This window comes from Choloepus didactylus, chromosome 21, assembly GCF_015220235.1.
Source record: "Choloepus didactylus isolate mChoDid1 chromosome 21, mChoDid1.pri, whole genome shotgun sequence".
Taxonomy (NCBI): Eukaryota; Metazoa; Chordata; class Mammalia; order Pilosa; family Megalonychidae; genus Choloepus; species Choloepus didactylus.
This window is the reverse complement of record NC_051327.1, coordinates 10,900,381-10,926,317: the sequence shown is the minus strand read 5'-3', so window position 1 is coordinate 10,926,317 and position 25,937 is coordinate 10,900,381. Positions and strand designations below refer to the sequence as shown.

The 25,937-nt window shown below is 37.5% G+C and overlaps 1 protein-coding gene across 6 annotated transcripts in view; it reads right to left on the bottom strand.

The window, feature by feature from the left end:
- Positions 1-25,937, bottom strand: part of RABGEF1 (RAB guanine nucleotide exchange factor 1) — a 121,531-nt gene that overhangs the window by 63,763 nt on the left and 31,831 nt on the right. The window lies entirely within an intron of this gene.

Here is a 25,937-nt window from a genome sequence, read left to right as displayed (position 1 = left end):
TCTGGCCAGGACAGTCCTAGAATATTAAACAAAAGAAACATTAAAGACCATCTACTTTTTCCTATTATAATACAAATGAAGACATGGAGACTGAGACGTTATGATTTGTTCAATCAAAAAGCTAGTAAGTGACAGAGACATCACTAGAGTCAACACCTACTAAATCCTGGGTTAGTATTCCAAACTATTTTGACACTCTGAGCTAACCTCACCATTATCATCCTGTGGTCCATTTCTTCTCCCCCAGACTCTGCTTGATGTGCTGTTTTCCTTGTTTCATGCTGCTTTGTGTCATTTCACTGTAATAAACCATAGCTGGGAGTGTATGTGTTGAGTTTTTTCTAGCAAATTACCTTTGTGATAGTGGAATAATTCTGTACCTTAACTGTGGTAGTGGTTTCAGGAATCCACATGTGTGATAAAATGGCACAGAACTATACACACACATAGTACAAATTTCAGCTTCTAAATTTCACTGTTGTACTAGGACTGGAGTGACGGCATCAACATGGTGATGTCAACAGCTACTGAAACTCCTCTCCAGAGATTCAACAACAACAACAAACGGACAATTCTGAATTGTTTGAAACTCTGGAGAAGGATATAGACTGGAGAAGGACCCTGCAGATGCCAAACTGAAGAAAGAGAACAAATATCAGGTAGGAATCTTTTGTCCCAGAGCAGCCGGTCCTCTCCGTTCCCCCTCACTTGTCTCCATGTGGGAAAGGCAAAGAAGCAGCAGATGGGAAAACTCTCCCACCAGGGACACAGATATTAAAATCTCTCACAGCAGTGAGACATACCCCCACTGTTTGAAGACCCAGGGGACAGGGGAGGATATTTCAAGGCCCACGTTAGTGAGGGCCAAAGAGACTGAGAAAATGTGGACAGAGACTGTGCTTCCAGCCCTGGGTCTGAAAACCCTTCCTCCACCCTTGAGGGAAGCAGCAACCGACAGCCATTTTCCGTGCCTTGGGGATGACTGGAGTACTGGGTCATCTGAGGAAGTAGACACAGGTGTAGCCCCACATCCAGCCAGACTGTGGCCAGCAAAGTGAGAGCATAGGAATCCCCTAGTTTCAACTAACCTGTACGCACCTTGTGCTCAAAGGCAAAGCAGCCTCTGAGGACAATTAAGTTATCAAACAATGCCATCTGCTGGACAGTCCAGAAAGTGCAAGGGAAACAGAGCACCAATGGAAGCCAGCAAATGTATATTACCATACACAGTGAATTTTCTGGGGTGCTCAGTGCCTAGTTCCCATCCCTGTGGCAGGCCACAGTGGGTGCCTGATTTGGGGGGAAAACTCAGGCGCAGAGACAATTTGACAACTGGCCAGTGAGAAAAACAAAGAAATAAAGAGATAAAACAACAACAACAAGAAAACCCAAGGCAAAAGAGAGTAAACAACCTCCAGAATAAACTAATCAAGAAAATCAGATGCCCAGACAGCAAAAAATCTTAAACCACATCAGGAAACATGAAGATACAAACTAACATCTCAACTGAGATTCAAGAAGTGAAACAACTAATTAAAGATGTTCAAACAAATCTTCTAAAGCAAATCAACAAGTTGAAAGAAAATGTGATAAAGAGATGAAGGATATAAAGAAGAATTTGTAAGCTTGAAAAAACAAATGGCAGAATTTATGGGAATGAAAGGCACAATAGAAGCAATGGAAAACACACTGGAGACATGCAACAGCAGACTTGGAGAGGCAGAAGAAAGCATTTCTGAACTAGAGGACAGAACATCTGAAATCCTACACACAAAAGGATAGGGTAAACAATGGGAAAACATGAGCAGGGTCTCAGGGAAATGATGGACAACATGAAGCACACAAATATACGTGTTATAGGTGTCCCAGAAGGAGAAGAGAAGGGAAAAGGGGCAGAAAGAATAATAGAGGAAGTAATGAAAATTTCCTAACTCTCATGAAACAAAATGACAGGTCCAAGAAGTGCAGCATACCCCACACAGAACTGATCTGAGTAGTCTGACTCCAAAACGCATACTAATAAGACTGTCCAATGTCAAAGACAAAGAGATTCTGAAAGCAGCAAGAGAAAACCAATCCATCACATACAAAGGAAGCTTGATAAGACTTAATTCAGATTTCTCAGTAGAAAACATGGAGGCGAGAAGGCAGTGGTATGATATATTCAAGATACTGAAAGAGAAAAACTGCCAATTGAGAATCCTGTATCTGGCAAAACTGTCCAAGAACATCAACCAATTTCACTCCTCTACCCCATAACATCGACACCCCCTTTCCAGCACAAAGAAGTCAAATGGTCATTGCCTAAATATCCCTGAAGATTGAGAGAACGATCAAAGGAGAGGGAGGAGTTGTAATGGAGAAGTTAAGATTTAACAATAAGTATGATTGCTGACTTATTATATACATATTTCTTTTTAGTTTTTAATGTATTGGACTAGCCAGAAGGAAATACCTGAAATTGCTGAACTGTAATCCAGTAGCCTTGAACTTTGATAATGACTGTATAACTATACAGCTTTTATCTACTGACTATGTGATTGTAAAAACTTTGTGACTGACACCCCTTTATCCAGTGAATGGGTAGACAGATGAGTAATAAAATAAATATAAGCACAAAAAAAAATAAACAATAGGTTGGGAATATGGGGGAAAATGCCCCTATGTAAATTATGGACAATAGTTAATAGTACTACTTTAATAATCTTTTATCAATTTCAACAAATGTAACCACTGTTAAAAAAAAATAGAATTACAATAAAGTGCCATCATCAACTGTAACAAACGTTCCATAATACAAGTGTTGGTGGTGGGGTGGTATTTGGGAATCCCGTATTTTATGCATGATTGTTCTGTAAACCCACATCTTCTCTAATGAAAATAAATAAATAAAGAAAATATATCAGAGACAGCCATTGTTGATATGTTGGCAAATATTCTTGTGGTCTTTTCTCTATCAATCATTCATTCAACAAAGAAGTCCTCATGCAGATTACTATCTAGTATGGCATATATGACTATTTATCTAGGGAGCTTGATAGAAGACATTAAAACACCATTAATACAGAGGAATTAATTTTAAAAATGTTACATTTCATATAAGAATTCATGTTTATGTGAAACAAGCTAGATGTACATGATATCTATGGATCTCACAATAGCCCAATAATAACAAGTTAGAGAAAAAGTAAAAGAGAGCTCATTCACAATAGTATCAAAAAATAAAAACATCTAGGAAATATTTTAAAGAGGAAATTATGTGATCTACATAAAAATACTGAGATATAAAGAAGGCTTGAAGAAACAGTAAGATATACCTAATACAGTATGGGAGTATCCCAGTGGGCTGATCCCTGGTCCCAGTTTTAGGGAGAACCTTTGTGTACATACTGGGAGCATGTATATCAGGGTCAGGCCCAATCTGTCTGGTGATGGCCTGAGGAACTCAATGTTCAGAACTTGCCCTGTATGTAGAAAGCGGCTCACCAAGCTCTCCTACAAACACTGTGGGAGAGTAGTGAAGTCCTGCTGTCCGGGACAAGGGATTGCTGATTGCAGGACATACAGTGCAGTATCTGGGACTGTGACTAAACAATTTCCTAGGAAAGATGGGACATTTGGAACCAATGTCAACAGGAGGAATTCCTGGGATCATATGTGTATGTCAAGACAAGATGCATGTGGAGAAAGGGGCAGGGAGACCCCAAGGCTTTGGCTTCATGCTATTCTCCAAACCATTGGATAGATAAGCCCTGAGGGAGAGCACTCACACAGGTCAATCTGTAAAGACTGGAAGATGTTTTTTTATTCATTCATTCATTCATTCATTCATTTTGGTTTGCTCTTGGTAATCAAGGAAAGCTCTGTCATAACACTAGCTGGAAACAAGCTTAAGGAACAGAAGCCTCAGAGTCTAAATTCTAGGGATCACATTAAAATATCAAAATGACCAGGTACCAACAAAAGATTACAAAACTCATACAAAGAAACAAGAAATGATGGCCCAGGCAAAGGAGAACTTTAAAGCATCAGAAACCATCAATGACCACACCTGGAACATATTAGACAAAGACTTGTTAAAAAATTGTCCTAAATATGCTTAAAGAGCTAAAGGAAGTCAGAAAGACGGCAGATGAACACAGAGAATATCATTAGAGATGGAAATTATGAAAAGGGATCAAATGAGCTGAGGACCACAGTAACAGAAATAAAAAAAAATTCCCTAGAGGGGGTCAACAGTAGATTGGAGCTGATAGAAGAATCAGAAAGAACTTGAAGATAATACAGTTGAAATCACTTAGTCTGAAAGCAGAAAGAAGAATGAAGAAAAGCAAGCAGAGCAAGAGGAACCTGTGAGACACTATCAAGCGTACCAATATACACATTGTGGGAGTCTCAGAAAGAGAAGAAAAAGGGACAGAGAGATTATTAAAAGAAACAATGGCTGAAAACTCCCCATATTTAACAAAAGACATGAATGAACATTTGATGAATTCCAAACAGGATAAACCCAAACAGACCCAAACCACAGAATATTTTAATTGAACTGCCAAATACCAAAGATAAAGAGGGAGTTCTGAAAGCTGCAAGAGAGAAGCAATATACCACATACAAGGGAGCCTCAATAAAATTAAGTGCTGATTTCTCTTTGGAAACCCTGGAGGCAAAAAAGTGGGATGACATATTTAAAAGCACTGAAAGCAAAAAATTGCCTACCAAGAATTCTATAACCAGCAAAACTGTCTTTCAAAAATGAGGGAGATTTTTAAACATCCCCAGGAAAACAAAAGGGAGTTCATCACCACCAGACTGGCCCTACAAGAGATGAGAAAGAGTGTTCTGGTTTGCTAATGCTGCCCTTATGCAAAATGCAGAAATAGATTGGCTTTTACAAAGGGGGTTTATTTGGTTACAAAGTTACAGTCTTATAGCCATGAGAATGTCCAAACAAAGGCATCAACGGCACCTTCAATGAAGAACACTGACGGCGTCTGGAAAACCCCTGTCAGCTGGAAAGGCACATGGCTGGCGTCTGCTTGCTCCTAGGTTGCAATTCAAAATGGCTTTCTCCAGGACATTTCTCTCAAGGCATCTGGGGGTATTCTCTTAGTTTCTCTCAGGCAAACTCTGGAGTAGCAAAAGTCTACTTTCAATGGCTGTCTTCAAAATGTCTCTCTTGACTGCAGCTCCAAAATGTCACTCTCAGTTGCTCTCCAAAATGTCACTCTTAGCTGCTCTGAGGTCCTTCTGTTTGTGATCTCTTTTATATGACTTCAGTGATTTAATTAACACCCACCCTGAATGGGTGGGGTAATACCTCCATGGAAATTATCCAATCAAACATTTCGCTCACTGTTGATTGAGTCACATCCCCATGGAATCACTCATCAAAGGATTCCAACCTAATCAACACTAAATACATCTGCCCCCACAAGACTGCATTAAAGAACATGTTTTGGGGGACACAATACATCCAAAATGGCACAGAGTTCTGCAGGTTAAAAGGAATGGACAATAGACAATAGATTGAAACTCATAAAGAAATACAGCTCTCTGGTGAGGGTAACAGCATGGGTAAATTAAAATGCCTGCACTATTACATTTATTTGTAACTTCACTTTTTACTTCCTATAGGATCTAAAAGGCCAAAGCATAAAATGTAATGAGAAATCAGTGGTTTGGGACTCATAATATATAAACATGCAACTTTTGACAATAACTACATAAAAGTAGGGTACAAGAACATAGTTTGCATATACTATTGAAGTTACAGTGGTATCAAAGCAAATGAACTTGTTACAGATTTAGGGTAAGTTTAAGTTCCATGGTAACTACAAAGAAAATATTGGAGAATATGTAAGCTAACAGAGATAGAAATTTAGAGTACATGTTGCCAGGGACATGGGACAGGGAATATGGGGAGTTAATGCATAATGGTTGGAGGGTTTCTGTTTGGGGAGAAGGGAAGGTTTTAGTAATGGAAAGTGGTAAGAGTACCCCAATATTGTGACTGTGATTAATCCCAATAAATGTAATGCTTAGGAGTGGTTAAGATGTGAAAATTTGTGTTGTATATATGTTACCATCACTAAAAAAGAAAGAAAAACTAAAGAGATAATGGCAATTAAAGCCAATACATGATCCTGGATGGAATCTAGCAGACAGGAGAAAAGGCTCACAGGGACATCATTGAGACATATAAAAAATAATGGAATATAAGCTTTATATCAATGTTAAATTTCTTGGACTTGATAAATGAACTTAAGATAGTGATATAAGTGAATATCCTTGTTTTTAGGAAATGAACATTGGAGTATTAAGAGTTCAAGAAGCATGACATATATAACCTATAACTCATGTGTTCAGAAAATTGACTGATTATAGATAGACGGACGGATGGATGGATGGATGGATAGATGGATAGACTGACTGAATGATGCAGCAAATGTGGCAACATTTAAAAACTGGTAGATACAGGTATCTGGAGGTGGGAGTAGGAGGTTACAGAGTTCTCTGCATGGGGACTGTATTATTTTTGCAACTGTCTTGTAAGTTTGAAATTATTTCAAAATAAAAAGTTAGATGAAAAATCTCACCAGACTTTTTAGAACTTGACTAAATGATTCCATCAACAATAATAAATAGGCAAGAATATTTTTTAAAGTTTCTGGAAAAAAAATTAGCAGCAAGGATGCAAACAAACTAGTTAAAACACTGTGAATGTAGCAACAGAACTGGAAAATCACTACAGAATAGACAGTTCCAAAACTGAATCCTAATATATGAAATAATTTAATATTAGAGGAAGGAGGAACGGGAAGAATTTTCAACTGATATTGTTGTAATAATTGCTCAGCAATCTGATAACCCCAAGATTAATGACATGCATATTAAAGAGTTATTTTTTTTAAAAGACAAACAGAAAAAAATAGAAGGAACTAAAATTAAGTACTTATGAAACTTCTAGAGAAGTGTCAGTTATCTAAGCTTACAGGCTAAAGGTGAAATCATAAGGGAAATGAAGAGATTTGAATACATAAATTGAAACTTTCAGGTAGTTTTTAAAAAGCCCCACCTATAGTCAAAATAGGCAAATAAGGACTAGAAAAAGATACCTAATGTAAATAGGACAATGCAGTATTTTACCATTTTTAGAAATTATAATAAAAACAATTTGTAAATTTCAGATAGCTCTGGAGGACAAGGACCATTTGCCAAAGGGGAATAGCTTGCTATATACAGAAATGCCATGCCAAAGGGTATGTGCACATCAAATTTTGATATATACCACCAGACTGGCCTCACAGAAAGGTTGTCCCTATGTACTTCCACACCTACAGTGTATGAGAGAATATACTTTCCCACAACCTCATGGACACAGCATATTAATCTTTAATTTTTGTCCAATCTGGTGGGCAAAAAAATATTTTTTTGTGTTTTAATAAGCACTTCCGTGATTAGGAAGGTTGACCATCTTTATACATATTTATTGGCCATCAGTATATTTTCTTTGAGAAAATTAACCGTTCATGGTCTTTTCTCATTTTTCTATAAGTTACTTGTCTTTTTTCTTTTGACTTACAGGTGTTCTTTTTATATTATCTTTTTAGTCCTTGACTTTGTATGTTATGAAGACACCACAGTTTTATTTGAAGACTTAGGACTTCAAATCTGTATCCAAGTTTGACCGACTATCCTATCATAAAATATATTTCTTCCAAAACGAATGTGAATGTCACACAGAGAATCAAAGGCAGAGTTTCAATGTTAAACATAATAGCACAAAGTATCCAAACACTAGCCTCCCAAATAACTCCAAGTATTTAAACCCAGAGAACATAATGCAGAGTTTATTACTGCTGGAATGAGCAGAGCCAGCAGAGCAGCATTCTTAAGGAATGAGCTCTAGACAACAATCTTCTATTGTACTAAATCACACCCTCTTCATTTAAGTGAAATTAGGAGTCCGATCTGAGCATGCCATTCCCTGGCCTTTGCAGTCTATTTCCTACCATTCTCTATGCTCTCTTCCAACGATACAGCTGATTACCAAATGGTCAACTTATTCAATATGTAACTGACTGCAAATTATTTCTCTTAAAGCTACCTACAGTAACAACAAATTGCAATACATACAATGGCTTCAACCTATTTTTTTCAAAGTTTAATCTTTGCTGTAGCCACTTCATCATCACCCATTTTGCTATGGCTGGGCAAAGCCCCCCCCCCCCACACACACAAGCCACACACACACACACACAAGCCACACACACACACACACACACCCCTACCTATGGGTTAAGGGAAATACAAAAGGTAATTGCCTAGATTGAAAGTGTATTTATTCAAATTTGGAAAATGGCTCAAGCAAATAAACATTTTTTTATTATGTTTCAAGCTTTTGAGCAGTGCCTTGTGTCTAAAACATAAAACACATAGGTAAATGATGTTCAACTGAGTTGGACTGTTAACCATACTGAAAAAAGCCTGCCACAATACCAAAACAAATTTAAAATCTATATTAACTACATCACATCAATTTCCGGCTACTAATTGTTACACATAAAAAACTACGGTTTGAGAAGGTGAAATCTGAAAATGCTAGAAGGTTGCCAAAACAAAAATGATACAAACAAAACCAGTAAAAGCTAAAATTAAAAAAAAAAAAAAAAATCCTCACAACATATGGAAATTTTGGTTTTAATAAAGAAACATATTTTTCTGAATATTACATCTGATCATAAGATGAGATAAACCAGAATATGAACCTTAAGTTTCAACACAATGAACTTTCCTTAAATGCTATAAAGAAAATAAAGAAAACTTGTTCAATCTGCAGAAATTTTTCAAAAGCTGTTAAAACCATCGCCTCCAATAAGAATTGTTGTAAATTCTATAAATAATTTTTAAAAACAAGTTTTCCACAATTTGACATACAACCGTGAGTTCACAACATCACTTCTTTACAAAGAAGGAAATCATATATCCCAGTTAGTGAGGAACAGTTCCGGCTTATGTCTGTTGTCCCGGTACGAAGTACCTGCTTTGGATGATAAATTACTTGGTCATTCTATTTATGAGCAAGCCTAGAATACCCTTCTGTTTGTTCACCCTCAAATCACACCCTGTTCAAATAATACCAACATTTGATTCTCCTTCCCCCCATTGACAGAAGTAATAATTCTGTCTCTCCAACTCCTGTAGACTTTTATAAATACAGCTATTATAAGATGCATTCTATTAATTACTTGTTTACACGCCCACTCCATGTTCGTAGGTAAACAGCACAGTGCCAGGCACAGAGTGGGTACTCAATAAATACTTTCTAAATAAAAGTACTAAATGATTTAATAAGAAGACTGACAAAGGATCTGCTGAGCCAAAAGTATCTTTTTCACTTTTGTCCTTACACAATCTCCAGAACCCAAGGAAAGAGGTAGGGATAAAAAATTAAATAGCCAACAAGTAACTTTTAAGCAATGGTTCTCAAACTTGAGAATGTATCAGAATCACCTGGGGGACTTGTCAAACCACACAAGAGTTTCTGGTTCAGCAGGCCTAGGGTGGGGCCTGAGAATTTGCTTTTCTAGTAAGATCCCAGGAAATGCTGCTGAGAATCACACTTTGAGAACTACTACTATAAGGAAAACGCCAAAAACTACGAAAAGATTCCTTTCTTATGACTTCACTTCTATCGGGAGACTCCCTTTTCTGAATATGATGGGAGTAACTTGTAGCAGACCAAAACTCCTGCGGAGAACAACTAGGAAAGCAGGATACATTTTTAAAATCCACGTTTAAAAGGCATCAGAGAGCTGCTGAAGCACCAGGACTTGAAAGGCCTAGATTCAGAAAAAGAGAACTGTGGAGAAATGAGACGACATTCTGCAGCCATTTTTTCCCCCAAGTGCATTTGCTGATTCTGGGGCAAAAAGCTGAGAATCCAGACTTTTTGTTCAGACAGAGGAATCAGCTATTGGAAGAGATGAAGATGAAGACTGAAAGGAACCAAGATCCTGGTGAGAAAAAAAAGCCAAAGAACTAAGCCTGACACAAGATTGTTCTTTCCTGAAGGCATCTGCCAAATTCTGCAGCTGCACAAGGAGGGCTTCAAAACAAAAACCCAAAGCCTCTGGAAATCAGAGGGGAATTTTCAGCAATCTCGCTGTTGTCAGGAGACAAGTATTATAGTACAGAACCCGCCAGAAGGAACCACCCCTGTGAATTCACCAGTCTATCGGTTGGAAGCCCTGGATAGCCAGGAGTAAAAGCAAACCAGAAGGGAACAGAACCTTATCAAACCTACAACACAACCTCAACCCTCAGCTCAGTCCCTAAGATTGGGTGATCAGCTTCCACTCTACCTGCCTTGCAAAAAGGAGGGCAGCTTCCTCTCTGAAAGAGGAAAGCATCATGTGGAGCCCCACTTTATTCACAATGCCCAAGACCCATATAACACAAAACTGAAAGGGAAAAACAACAGACACAGATGCTCAGATGATCCAGGCATTAAAGTTAACAAACTTTTAAATAATAATTAGTATGTTTTTAAAAGTAGGGGGAGCTTTATCCGGCAAGATGGCGGACTGGTGAGCCGTATGTTTTAGTTACTCCTCCAGGAAAGTAGGTAGAAAGCCAGGAACTGCGTGGACTGGACACCACAGAGCAATCTGACTTTGGGCATACTTCATACAACACTCATGAAAACGTGGAACTGCTGAGATCAGGGAAATCTAAGCCCAATACAGAAAGCTTCAAAGACTTGCAATTTGGGCAGGTCAAGACAAGAGCAGAACTAAGAGAGCTCTGAGACAAAAGGCAATAATCCAGTGGCTGAGAAAATTCACTAAACACCACAACTTCCCAAGAAAAGGGGGGTGTCCGCTCACAGCCATCATCCTGGTGGACAGGAAACACTCCTGCCCATCGCCAGCCCCATAGCCCAGAGCTGCCTCAGACAACCCAGTGTGACGGAAGTGCTTCAAATAACAGGCACACACCACAAAACTGGGCATGGACATTAGCCTTCCCTGCAACCTCAGCTGATTGTCCCAGAGTTGGGAAGGTGGAGCAGTGTGAATTAACAAAGCCCCATTCAGCCATCATTTGAGCAGACTGGGAGCCTCCCTACACAGCCCAGCAGCCCAGAACCACCCTGGAGGGGACGGCACTCACCTGTGACATAGCACACTCATCCCTCAACAGAGGACCAGGGGGTGCACGGCGTGGAAGAGGGGCAGACTTGCAAGTCTCAGGAGCCATACGCCAATACCAAGGACTTGTGGGTCACTGGCAGAGACAAACTGTGGCAGGACTGAACTGAAGGATTAGACTATTGCAGCAGCTTTAAAACTCTAAGATCACCAGGGAGATTTGATTGTTAGAGCCACCCCTCCTCCCTGACTGCCCAGAAACACGCCCCATATACAGGGCGGGCAACACCAACTACACACGCAAGCTTGGTACACCAATTGGACCCCACAAGACTCACTCCCCCACTCACCAAAAAGGCTAAGCAGGGGAGAACTGGCTTGTGGAGAAGAAATGGCTGGTGGACGCCACCTGCTGGTTAGTTAGAGAAAGTGTACTCCACGAAGCTGTAGATCTGATAAATTAGAGATAAGGACTTCAATTGGTCTACAAATCCTAAAAGAACCCTATCAAGTTCAGCAAATGCCATGAGGCCAAAAACAACAGAAAATTATAAAGCATATGAAAAAACCAGACGATATGGACAACCCAAGCCCAAGCACCCAAATCAAAAGACCAGAAGAGACACAGCACCTAGAGCAGCTACTCAAAGAACTAAAGATGAACAATGAGACCATAGTACGGGATACAAAGGATATCAAGAAGACCCTAGAAGAGCATAAAGAAGACATTGTAAGACTAAATAAAAAAAAAAAGATGATCTTATGGAAATTAAAGAAACTGTTGACCAAATTAAAAAGATTCTGGACACTCATAGTACAAGACTAGAGGAAGCTGAACAACAAATCAGTGACCTGGAAGATGACAGAATGGAAAATGAAAGCATAAAAGAAAGAATGGGGAAAAAAATTGAAAAAATCGAAACGGACCTCAGGGATATGATAGATAATATAAAACGTCCAAACATAAGACTCATCGGTGTTCCAGAAGGGGAAGAAAAGGGTAAAGGTCTAGGAAGAGTATTCAAAGAAATTGTTGGGGAAAACTTCCCAAATCTTCTAAACAACATAAATACACAAATCATAAATGCTCAGCGAACTCCAAATAGAATAAATCCAAATAAACCCACTCCGAGACATATTCTGATCACACTGTCAAACACGGAAGAGAAGGAGGAAGTTCTGAAAGCAGCAATAGAAAAGCAATTCACCACATACAAAGGAAACAGCATAAGACTAAGTAGTGACTACTCAGCAGCCACCATGGAGGCAAGGCGGCACTGGCACGATATATTTAAAATTCTGAGAAAGAAAAATTTCCAACCAAGAATACTTTATCCAGCAAAGCTCTCCTTCAAATTTGAGGGAGATCTTAAATTTTTCACAGACAAACAAATGCTGAGAGAATTTGCTAACAAGAGACCTGCCCTACTGGAGATACTCAAGGGAGCCCTACAGACAGAGAAACAAAGAAAGGACAGAGAGACTTGGAGAAAGGTTCAGTACTAAAGAGATTCCGTATGGGTACAATAAAGGATATTAATAGAGAGAGGGGAAAAATATGACAAACATAAACCAAAGGATAAGATGGCTGATTCAAGAAATGCCATCACGGTTATAACGTTGAATGTAAATGGATTAAACTCCCCAATTAAAAGATATAGATTCACAGAATGGATAAAAAATAATGAACCATCAATATGTTGCATACAAGAGACTCATCTTAGACACAGGGACACAAAGAAATTGAAAGTGAAAGGATGGAAAAAAATATTTCATGCAAGCTACAGCCAAAAGAAAGCAGGTGTAGCAATATTAATCTCAGATAAAATAGACTTTAAATGCAGGGATGTTTTGAGAGACAAAGAAGGCCACTACATACTAGTGAAAGGGGCAATTCAACAAGAAGAAATAACAATCGCAAATGTCTATGCACCCAATCAAGGTGCCACAAAATACATGAGAGAAACACTGGCAAAACTAAAGGAAGCAATTGATGTTTCCACAATAATTGTGGGAGACTTCGACACATCACTCTCTCCTATAGATAGATCAACCAGACAGAAGACCAATAAGGAAATTGAAAACCTAAACAATCTGATAAATGAATTAGATTTAACAGACATATACAGGACATTACATCCCAAATCACCAGGATACACATACTTTTCTAGTGCTCACAGAACATTCTCCAGAATAGGTCATATGCTGGGACATAAAACAAGGCTCAATAAATTTAAAAAGACTGAAATTATTCAAAGCACATTCTCTGACCACAATGGAATACAATTAGAAGTCAATAACCATCAGAGACTTAGAAAATTCACAAATACCTGGAGGTTAAACAACACACTCCTAAACAATCAGTGGGTTAAAGAAGAAATAGCAAGAGAAATTGCTAAATATATAGAGGCGAATAAAAATGAGAACACAACATACCAAAACCTATGGGATGCAGCAAAAGCAGTGCTAAGGGGGAAATTTATAGCACTAAATGCATATATTAAAAAGGAAGAAAGAGCCAAAATCAAAGAACTAATGGATCAACTGAAGAAGTTAGAAAATGAACAGCAAACCAATCCTAAACCAAGTACAAGAAAAGAAATAACAAGGATTAAAGCAGAAATAAATGACACAGAGAACAAAAAAACAACAGAGAGGATAAATATCACCCAAAGTTGGTTCTTTGAGAAGATCAACAAGATTGACAAGCCCCTAGCTAGACTGACAAAATCAAAAAGAGAGAAGACCCATATAAACAAAATAATGAATGAAAAAGGTGACATAACTGCAGATCCTGAAGAAATTAAAAAAATTATAAGAGGATACTATGAACAACTGTATGGCAACAAACTGGATAATGTAGAGGAAATGGACAATTTCCTGGAAACATATGAACAACCTAGACTGACCAGAGAAGAAATAGAAGACCTCAATCAACCCATCACAAGCAAAGAGATCCAATCAGTCATCAAAAATCTTCCCACAAATAAATGCCCAGGGCCAGATGGCTTCACAGGGGAATTCTACCAAACTTTCCAGAAAGAACTGACACCACTCTTACTCAAACTCTTTCAAAACATTGAAGAAAATGGAACACTACCTAACTCATTTTATGAAGCTAACATCAATCTAATACCAAAACCAGGCAAGGATGCTACAAAAAAGGAAAACTACCGGCCAATCTCCCTAATGAATATAGATGCAAAAATCCTCAAGAAAATACTTGCAAATCGAATCCAAAGACACATTAAAAAAATCATACACCATGACCAAGTGGGGTTCATTCCAGGCATGCAAGGATGGTTCAACATAAGAAAATCAATCAATGTATTACAACACATTAACAAGTCAAAAGGCAAAAATCAAATGATCATCTCAATAGATGCTGAAAAAGCATTTGACAAAATCCAACATCCGTTTTTGATAAAAACACTTCAAAAGGTAGAAATTGAAGGAAACTTCCTCAATATGATAAAGAACATATATGAAAAACCCACAGCCAGCATAGTACTCAATGGTGAGAGACTGAAAGCCTTCCTTCTAAGACCAGGAACAAGACAAGGATGCCCGCTGTCACCACTGTTATTCAACATTGTGCTGGAAGTGCTAGCCAGGGCAATCCGGCAAGACAAAGAAATAAAAAGCATCCAAATTGGAAAAGAAGAAGTAAAACTGTCATTGTTTGCAGATGATATGATCTTATATCTAGAAAACCCTGAGAAATCGACGATACAGCTACTAGAGCTAATAAACAAATTTAGCAAAGTAGCGGGATACAAGATTAATGCACATAAGTCAGTAATGTTTCTATATGCTAGAAATGAACAAACTGAAGAGACACTCAAGAAAAAGATACCGTTTTCAATAGCAACTAAAAAAATCAAGTACCTAGGAATAAACTTAACCAAAGATGTAAAAGACCTGTACAAAGAAAACTACATAACTCTACTAAAAGAAATAGAAGGGGACCTTAAAAGATGGAAAAACATTCCGTGTTCATGGATAGGAAGGCTAAATGTCATTAAGATGTCAATTCTACCCAAACTCATCTACAGATTCAATGCAATCCCAATCAAAATTCCAACAGCCTACTTTGCAGACTTGGAAAAGCTAGTTATCAAATTTATTTGGAAAGGGATGATGCCTCGAATTGCTAAAGACACTCTAAAAAAGAAAAACGAAGTGGGAGGACTTACACTCCCTGACTTTGAAGCTTATTATAAAGCCACAGTTGCCAAAACAGCATGGTACTGGCACAAAGATAGACATATAGATCAATGGAATCGAATTGAGAATTCGGGGATAGACCCTCAGATCTATGGCCGACTGATCTTTGATAAGGCCCCCAAAGTCACTGAACTGAGTCATAATGGTCTTTTCAACAAATGGGGCTGGGAGAGTTGGATATCCATATCCAAAAGAATGAAAGAGGACCCCTACCTCTCACCCTACACAAAAATTAACTCAAAATGGACGAAAGATCTCAATATAAAAGAAAGTACCATAAAACTCCTAGAAGATAATGTAGGAAAACATCTTCAAGACCTTGTATTAGGTGGCCACTTCCTAGACTTTACACCCAAAGCACAAGCAACAAAAGAGAAAACAGATAAATGGGAACTCCTCAAGCTTAGAAGTTTCTGCACCTCAAAGGAATTTCTCAAAAAGGTAAAGAGGCAGCCAACTCAATGGAAAAAAATTTTTGGAAACCACATATCTGACAAAAGACTGATATCTTGCATATAGAAAGAAATCCTACAACTCAATGACAATAGTACAGACAGCCCAATTATAAAATGGGCAAAAGATATGAAAAGACAGTTCTCTGAAGAGGAAATACAAATGGCCAAGAAACACATGAAAAAATGTTCAGCTTCACTAGCTATTAGAGAGATGCAAATTAAGACCACAATGAGATACCATCTAACACCGGTTAGAATGGCTGCCATTAAACAAACAGGAAACTACAAATGCTGGAGGGGATGTGGAGAAATTGGAACGCTTATTCATTGTTGGTGGGACTGTATAATGGTTCAGCCACTCTGGAAGTCAGTCTGGCAGTTCCTTAGAAAACTAGAAATATAGTTACCATTCGATCCAGCGATTGCACTTCTCGGTATATACCCGGAAGATCGGAAAGCAGTGACACGAACAGATATCTGCAAGCCAATGTTCACAGCAGCATTATTCCCAATTGCTAAGAGATGGAAACAACTCAAATGTCCTTCAACAGATGAGTGGATAAATAAAATGTGGCATATACACACAATGGAATACTACACGGCAGTAAGAAGGAACGATGTCGTGAAACATATGACAACATGGATGGACCTTGAAGACATAATGCTGAGCGAAATAAGCCAGGCACAAAAAGAGAAATATTATATGCTACCACTAATGTGAACTTTCAAAAATGTAAAACAAATGGTTTATAATGTAGAATGTAGGGGAACTAGCAATAGAGAGCAATTAAGGAAGGGGGAACAATAATCCAAGAAGATCAGATAAGCTATTTAATGTTCTGGGGATGCCCAGGAATGACTATGGTCTGTTAATTTCTGATGGATGTAGTAGGAACAAGTTCACAGAAATGTTGCTATATTAGGTAACTTTCTTGGGGTAAAGTAGGAACAGGTTGGAAGTTAAGCAGTTATCTTAGGTTAGTTGTCTTTTTCTTACTCCCTTGTTATGGTCTCTTTGAAATGTTTTTTTATTGTATGTTTTTTTTTTTTATTTTTTTTTCATACAGTTGATTTAAAAAAGAAGGGAAAGTTAAAAAAAAAAAAAAAGAAAAAGAAAAACAAGGAAAAAAAGATGTAGTGCCCCCTTGAGGAGCCTGTGGAGAATGCAGGGGTATTTGCCTACCCCACTTCGATGGTTGCTAACATGACCACAGACATAGGGGACTGGTGGTTTGATGGGTTGAGCCCTCTACCATAGGTTTTACCCTTGGGAAGACGGTTGCTGCAAAGGAGAGGCTAGGCCTCCCTATGGTTGTGCCTAAGAGCCTCCTCCCGAATGCCTCTTTGTTGCTCAGATGTGGCCCTGTCTCTCTAGCTAAGCCAACTTGAAAGGTGAAATCACTGCCCTCCCCCCTACGTGGGATCAGACACCCAGGGGAGTGAATCTCCCTGGCAACGTGGAATATGACTCCCGGGGAGGAATGTAGACCTGGCATCGTGGGACGGAGAACATCTTCTTGACCAAAAGGGGGATGTGAAAGGAAATGAAATAAGCTTCAGTGGCAGAGAGATTCCAAAAGGAGCCGAGAGGTCACTCTGGTGGGCACTCTTACGCACACTTTAGACAACCCTTTTTAGGTTCTAAAGAATTGGGGTAGCTGGTGGTGGATACCTGAAACTATCAAACTACAACCCAGAACCCATGAATCTCGAAGACAATTGTATAAAAATGTAGCTTATGAGGGGTGACAATGGGATTGGGAAAGCCATAAGGACCACACTCCACTTTGTCTAGTTTATGGATGGATGAGTAGAAAAATAGGGGAAGGAAACAAACAGACAAAGGTACCCAGTGTTCTTTTTTACTTCAATTGCTCTTTTTCACTTTAATTATTATTCTTGTTATTTTTGTGTGTGCTAATGAAGGTGTCAGGGATTGATTTAGGTGATGAATGTACAACTATGTAATGGTACTGTGAACAACTGAATGTATGATTTGTTTTGTATGACTGAGTGGTATGTGAATATATCTCAATAAAATGAAGATAAAAAAAAAAAAGGAGGGGGAAAAATGGGAGCGAACATACAGAAGGATGAGAAATTTCACCAGATAATTAGAATCTACAACAATCAAACTGAAATCCTAGACCTGAAAAATATAAGAACTAGAGTTAGGAACTCAAAGAGTGGATGGTTCAGCTTCCTAGCTGCTAAAACAAATACCATATAATAGGGGTTGGCTTAATAACAGGAATTTATTGGCTCTTGGCTTCAGAGGCTAGAAGGCTTGCTTCCTCTTACAATTGGTAGCTTCTGGCTGGCCGGCAATCACCGGGTTCTCTGGCTTTTCCCTCACATGGCAATACACATGGCAATACACATGGCAACATCTCCTTTCTCTTCTAGGTTCCGCTGACTTCTGGCTACTCCCAAAGGCTTGTTTCTCTGTGGCCTTCTCTATTAGCCTTTTAGCAATAGAATTAAGACCCATTTTGATTCAGTTGGCCACAGCTTATCTAAAAATAGCCTCATCAAAAGGTCTTATTTACAAAGTGTTCACACCCACAGGAAAGAATTAAAATTAAGAACATGTTTTTCTGGGGTACATAATTCTAAGCCACCATAATGGCTTTACCAGAAGACATCAGACACAGAACACAGGTCAATAAAATATAACCAAACTGAAGTACTGAGAGGAAAGCTATCAGAAAATACAGAAAAGAGTGTAAAGGGAATGTGGGACACTGTGGAAATGTCTATCAGATGTGTAACTGGAGTCCCTAAAGGAGAAGAGAGTGAATGCAGTTGAAGCAATATTTAGAGGAAAGAATAAATTTTCCAGAACTGATGAAAGACATTAACCCATAAATTCAAAAAGCTCTGTGAACCCCAAGCAGAATAAATGCAAAGATAACCACTCAAAGGTATTGTCTTGTTTGCCAGGGCTTCTGTAACAAAGTATTGTAGACTAAGGTGGTTTAAACAACAGGAATTTATTTTCTCGGTTTTGGAGGCTAGAAGTCTAAAATTAAGGTGTTGGCAGGATCATGCTTTCTCTGAAGTCTGTAGTGTTCTGGAGGTGTTTTGCTGGCATAACTCAATCTCCACCTCCCATCTTGTAGCCATTTATCTCCTCCTGTCTCATCTATCTCCATCTGCCTCTTCCTCCTCTCCAAATTTCCTCTGCTTATAAGGACTCTAGTCATATTGGATTGACATGACTGGACATTCCATTTGGCCTCACCTAAACTAATAACAACTTCAAAGATCATATTTACAAATGGGTTCACATCCATGGGACCAGGGGATTAGGACTTGAACATGGCTTTGTAGAGGACATGATTCAATCCACAATATGTGCACCATAATCAAACTACTGCTAATCAAAAACAAAGAAAAACTCTTTTAAAAGTTACCAGAGGAAAAAAGACACCTTTCTAAGAAGGAACAACAAGACTGACAGCCAAATTCTCAACAGAAATAATAAAAGCCTGAAAAACAATGGAATGACACCTCTAAAGTGCTGAAAGAAAATAAATGACCATCAAGAATGTTACCAGTGACTATTTCCTTAAAAAAAAAAAAAAAGGAAGGCAAAATAAAGACATTTTCAGACAAACAAAAAACATTCCTTATGAACAGATATGCACTGGAAGAAATACCAGGTGCTGTTCAGGCACAAGAAAAATTATCCTCTCCCAAACAGAAACACAGAAGTGAAGGAAGGAAAGAAGAGCAATCAAAGTTGTAAATATGTAGAAATATAAATGAATATTGATTGTAAAGAAACAACTTTTTATGTGTTTAAAAATATAGGTAGAATTAAAATGAGTGAAACAGTAACACAAAAGGGAATGAAAACCAAATTGAGTTAATATCTAATGTTCTAGGATTATCAGGAAAGTGGCAAAAGTTATAATTTGTATCAGAATGTAGTAAGTCAAGGTTATGATGTAATCTCTAATATAACCACTAAAAGAATAGTAAAAGAATGTATAACTAAGAAGTTACTTGAGGGGAAAAAAGTGGAATCATGGAATAATAAAATATTTGATTAATTCCCCAGAAAAAGGCAGACAAAAAAAAGTAAAAGGAACAAAGAAGTAGGTGAGTCAAAAGAAAACTTTTAATAAGATGGCAGATAAAATACCAAATATATCAATAATTACATTAACTAGAAATGGACTAAAAATTCCAATTTAAAGACTGAAACATTGTCAGACTAAAGAAAAAGAAACTAAATCCAACTTTTTGATGCTTTCTAGGACAAAGCAAGTTTGAACGCATAAGGATGGGAAAAGGCATAGCATGTAATATTACAAAAAAAAAGTAGTAAAGCTATATTAATATTATACAAAGTAGACTCTAAGGCAAAAAGCACTACTACAGATAAAAAGGGGTTTGTTAAGTAGTAACAGCAACAATCCACCACCAGGAAGATACAAAAATTCTAATGGTAGCCAAGTGGTTAGAAATTAGCCATCGCTGGTAGCTAAGAAGAGTATTTCTTACAAATGGCTTTGAAGTTCAATATAAAACACTGACTACGACCAATTCTGCTTAGAAAACTCATGGTAGATCAGAGAAAGATAAAACTGCACAGTATCATGGAGTATAAATATTGGAGTTCTTTAAAATAGTATGAAACTCACATATATACCTTATGGTGAGTTCTGAAATGTGTATATAAAATATTAATTTTTTTCAAATAACAGAATAAAAGTACAGACTTTTAAACAACAAAAGCATACATTAATAATGATCAGAAGACATTCTGGAGTGATATGGTGTTTACCAGACCTGGTAGTCACCAAAATTCATTTCTATAAAAAGAAGACTTCCTGAAATTAAACCTTTGAAAAAGAAAAGCAGCAGCTTTTGAAAGTATTTTCTAGTATTCAGATTCATTTTCTCAAAATATTGCTAAAGCAATCACTGCAGAATGGAACTCAAATCTTTGTTTTTAACTGACATAAAAGGCAGACTCACCATCATAACCATTATTGGTTGGATTTGGGCTTGGGGTCAATTGGACCTAGAATCCAACTTCCTGATCAGTTTCTCCGTTAGAATCTAAGAACCTTAACTTTAAAAGAATCCCAATTTATTTCTCATATAATTTTTTAAAATCCTTTCAGTTACTAGCGCTAAGAACTGAAAAGTCAAAAATGCTTCTTTAAGGAAACAGCCTACAATCCTACAAGTGCTCTTATAGGTAACAAAAAATGTCCGCAATTTGTTCCCAAATATGTCCAACAAAAGTAGGCTTTGGGGAGAAAGTGGTATCTACTTAATATAGCTGACATTTAAAGGACTTAAATATCGAATTTCAATATTGTCTCTGTCATAAGACATCCTATTTCCTGAGGAAGACAACATAATAATGTTTTGTGAAAGCACTGGCAGTTAGCATATGGGTATGAAAACACTTTGCTACCACGTTATTTCTCATAAAAGTATTAAGATGTGTTCATTTGTGACTATATGACATTTGAAATCCTAGACAAATAAAATCTAAGCACATCACCCTACAACCCCAGCTGCAGTGCCTAATAAATTCATACAAATAAAAATGTAATCCAATTTTCCAGGTATGAACCAAGCATACTACCTCCTGAAACACTAATTATGATGGATTTTCAACATTTATTTCATTAGCCTACAGTTTTGTGGGGTTTTGTTTTGTTTTTACACTTTTTATTTGCATTCTTCTTATACAGTAATATCTTTTCAAAACCTTGGTTACTAGCCCAACACATTTTTCAGGAACACAGTTAAAGAACAATGTCAAAAGCTCTATGGAAATGCAATTAAGGAACCACAGCATTACATAACTATATTTAGGCAAGGACAGTTCCACCCACTGTTTACTGAAAAAAGATGAGTAAGGGTGTTCTGTATCCTCTAGTTTCATAGGCTAGATCACAATTTAAAATATACTGTAGGAACTATATCATAGTACTTCAAAATAAAATGATCTGGAATTACCTGGAATACTGTCGTATGAAAACTCACAATAAACAATGGCTTACTTATCCGTACAACTCTTAACACAGTACAATTCCTAATAAAACGAGATTTAAGAACAAATATACCTAGCAATGCTACTACAAATGTATAACCTAACTACATCCCAAATCATACTAGTGAGATCAGCAGCTAACATTTTACTCTAAAATACAAACCTCTTTTTCTAGAATGGCACATTATTCTAGAAATATCATTGCAGCTTTCCTAATTCTTATAGGAGATAAATTTATAATAAACTGAAAGGAAAAATTCATGAATCAACAGATGCAAACAAAAACATAAAATATTCCCATTTCTCTATTCCTGATGGATGTCTAGGAGATTTTTTTTTCTCCCTTAGCTTTGCAAATTATGACCAAATGCCCTGAAATTGTAGCTCCCAGCTCATTTTCTGGCCAGGGAGATCCAGAATTGTTCAAGACCCTTTAGTAATGGTGGATTCTGAGTCTTGCCAATGTTTTTACCTCTATGAACTGTTCAGGTCCAGCTGCATCTGGTGGGCCCACAGTCTGGTCCACTCTCAGGCAGTATAAAGTAATAGGTGCAGATCACTGAGTCAGACCATCTGAGTTTGAATCTCCACCACCATTAATTTTGGTGATGGGCACACAGCTGTATGGTGGTACTATGAACAGCTGAGTGTACGCTTTGTATGACTGCATGATGTGTGAATATATCTCAATAAAATTGAATTAAAAAAAAAAATCTCCACCACCGCCGTGTGACCTGGAACAAGTTACCGCTCTGAACCACATTTCTTTATACAAATATATGAAATGGGGGAGGCAACATTGAGTAAACAGCTTATTATTAGCACAGTGCCTGGCCCGTGCTAACATTCAATAAATTTAACTATTATTATTTAAAAGGCCAACTCTTTAGTTTGAGCAAAATACAGATATATCAACTTACTGGACATTTCCATTGAAGATGGGTGGATCTGTTCTCTTCTTAAAAGTAACTTATATGTCTGGGCTTTTCAAACTACTGTTCTCTGTGCTGGAGCTAACACCACAAAATCTACTTCTGGAAACGAATCATAGGTCTGCTGTTTGGTATTCTCTCTGCCTATCTGTGTGTGGAGGTGAGGTGGCTTTCATTCAAATAAGTGTCCTTGTCAGACCCCTCTATTTTCATATCCTCCATGATAAAGCATGCCTAATAAAACATACGGCTCTGCAATTAACCAACAACATAAAACAGATGTCCTCCAGGAACTTGTCAGGAAGCAACAACACAAATCCTACTGCTGATAAATTCATAACAAAAGCTCCACCGAGAAACAAAATATTTATGTAAGGTGAAGGTGCCTGAGGAATGTGCAATCCATTGACTTATTTAGATAATCTAAAACAGATACCTAAATTAAATCAATCTAGAGATCTGAGTACTTGGATCACATTATTTTGCCCACCCCAAAACTGCTTTTACCGAATTGTATTTTGATGCTGTCACAAGGAGACAATGAGGTATTTTACTGAACGAAAAAAAGGCGAAATAAGCAGCCTTTTAAAATGCATACTGTATTTACTTAAGGATGTTGTTGAGGAATGGCCCTTGGGAATCCAACGGAAAAATTTCCCTCTGGTCTAAGAACCAGAAACAGCTCTTCTCCTGAGAAACTGGTGTTTTCTCTTATGACCCGTCAGCGAACCATGTAACTGATTATATCTCTCTCTGAACTAGCTACTATTAAAAGCAAAGCCAAATCTGCGGCCCTCTAACAAATAAATACTTAAGACTTTAGGCCAAGTACTTTGTGTACAGATCTCATTCCTGTTTCCATTTAATTTTCCTCCCTCAGCCCTGAATTTGTCACTCCCTATTTCTAACTGCATGTTACCAACGGTATGTTGTATGTACCTTTGTTAGCCCTTATGAATACTTTCTGGAAAAAGATGTGGTATAAGGAAAAGATACGCTCTACTTCAAAACCATTTATAGCACATTAAGAAGACATTTTCTTCCATCAATAAACACTTTTATTGCTTTTATATGCTTCAAAGTGCCTCCTAAAAGAAAAAAGAAAGTGTTTTATAGCAAACATTATGTCTAAAATTAGAAAAGTCTAACAGCAGAGGAACTACAAAAATAAAATACTTTCATTATGTATCTTTAACTCTGGAGCACACAGAAAATTATAAATAGATCCCTATGCAAAAATCCCCCAAAAGGTATTTAAAAAATTTTTAAATATAGACTAAGTAACCAAAAATGCAATTACAACTGAATATTTGTTCTGAATAGGAACTGAACAGACTAGCTATAGAAGGAGTTTATAAGCTTTTTGTACAACTAACACCTTTTTGAGTAGCCCTGTGGCTAGCATAGAGGATGCTACCTCTATGCTATTCCTTAAGGTGAGACAATACAGAATTTAGAGTTACAAAAGCCCGTTACCTTCCTGCTTCATGGATTTCAGCAATCTCCTTGTTGTCATTTAGGGAAAATAAAAAGCTTAAGACTCCCTCAGTTTGTAATATTTTACCCATTCACAAACACATGCTTATCATTCTGATCATAACTGCAGACTTTTAACTACATATCTATCCAATTAATTAATCATAATTATGTTTCTTGGCCCTTTGAGTGACCATAAACAAGTGAGCTATGCCACCAGAGACATGTAAAAATGTTTTACTATACAATAAAAATTAAACTTTCTACCCTAATGACAGTAACTTCATCAAAAACAGGAATTTCATAGGGAACCTGAAAACAGCACCATACAAATACAACCTTTTCTTGAAGTATTTCAGGAGCTTTATTCAAACATCAGACAGATAAAATATGAGTGAAATAGTATTATGTGAGATTGAGATATGTCAATCAACTGTTGTTTCCTCTAAGTGTTTATTTAACAATGCTGTAGGTTATTTCAAGGCATTTTAGCCATGTGAAACATGTATCTCTACAGTATGGTAATAGAGGTGAACTTTTAGCAAGACTTACAAAATGCTCATCCTCTACTGTTAAACACCTATTTGTAGTCTGATAACTTTATTGATGGGTTAAGAAGCCATTTAGTAGCATTTCTATTTCTAGCATGTTACACAGGTATATCCTACATTTTAGGATGGGTCATCTTGGCTAGAGATAGTTACTCTGCAACTAATAAAAAACATATGTGCCAGAAAACAAACTCCCGCTGTCAAGACTGAGATTCCATGTCTCTCACCGAAGAAGGCCACAAATAAATGAAACAGGATCTTAGTTCTATATGTAGATATTAAAATGAGTAAGTACTGATCAATTTTTTTCATTGAAAACCAACATCAGAAATCAAAGAAATAAATTATTCTTATTAAGCCAGGTACACACCCAACACTTATGAATGCCTAAATTTGATAGAGACTGCAGAGATAAAAACAAAATTCCTGTTTATCTTAAAATTAGCTGCCAAGACACTGTTACACAAAGAAAACAATTAGTGAATATACCATTCAATTCAAGCCTATAATGAGCAGAAAAGATTAAAATGCAAGATAGCACATAAACAATCTCTATTTGGGTACAATCCTCATCCACACATAGCAGCCTGTTTGTAGAGCTACATAAAATTCCATTTTAACCACACAGTGATCTTGCTTAAAATCCTTCCTTGGTTCTGTTACCATCAGATAAAAGCCAAAGTTCCTGGGATTTATCGCTGCACCTCTGCCCCAATCCCCCCTACCTTGAACCCTGCACTTCACACTTCAACAACTCCCACCTGCTTGTAGTTACTGGCCTCACCGCCTTTGGTTGCCCCACTCCAATTCCAGCCCCACCTTGTCAGTGTGAATGTAAGAAGCTTCAAGAAAAGTATTCCCTGATCCCACCTTCCATCCTTCACATCCTACAGGATAGCGTAAGTGTCCCACGCCAGTGCTCTATCGTACTATCTTAGCACATACACCTACACTGTATTGAAATTATCTTTAAGGCCCCTCTCTCCTAAACTGGCAAACTTTTAGAGTACAAAACATGATTGCTTAGAAGGTCAGTATAAACTAAAATCCCCAAACACTTATTAATCTTCCATCTAAGAACCAGTAACTTTTAAAAGTTGTTATCATTAAATGGATTTAGC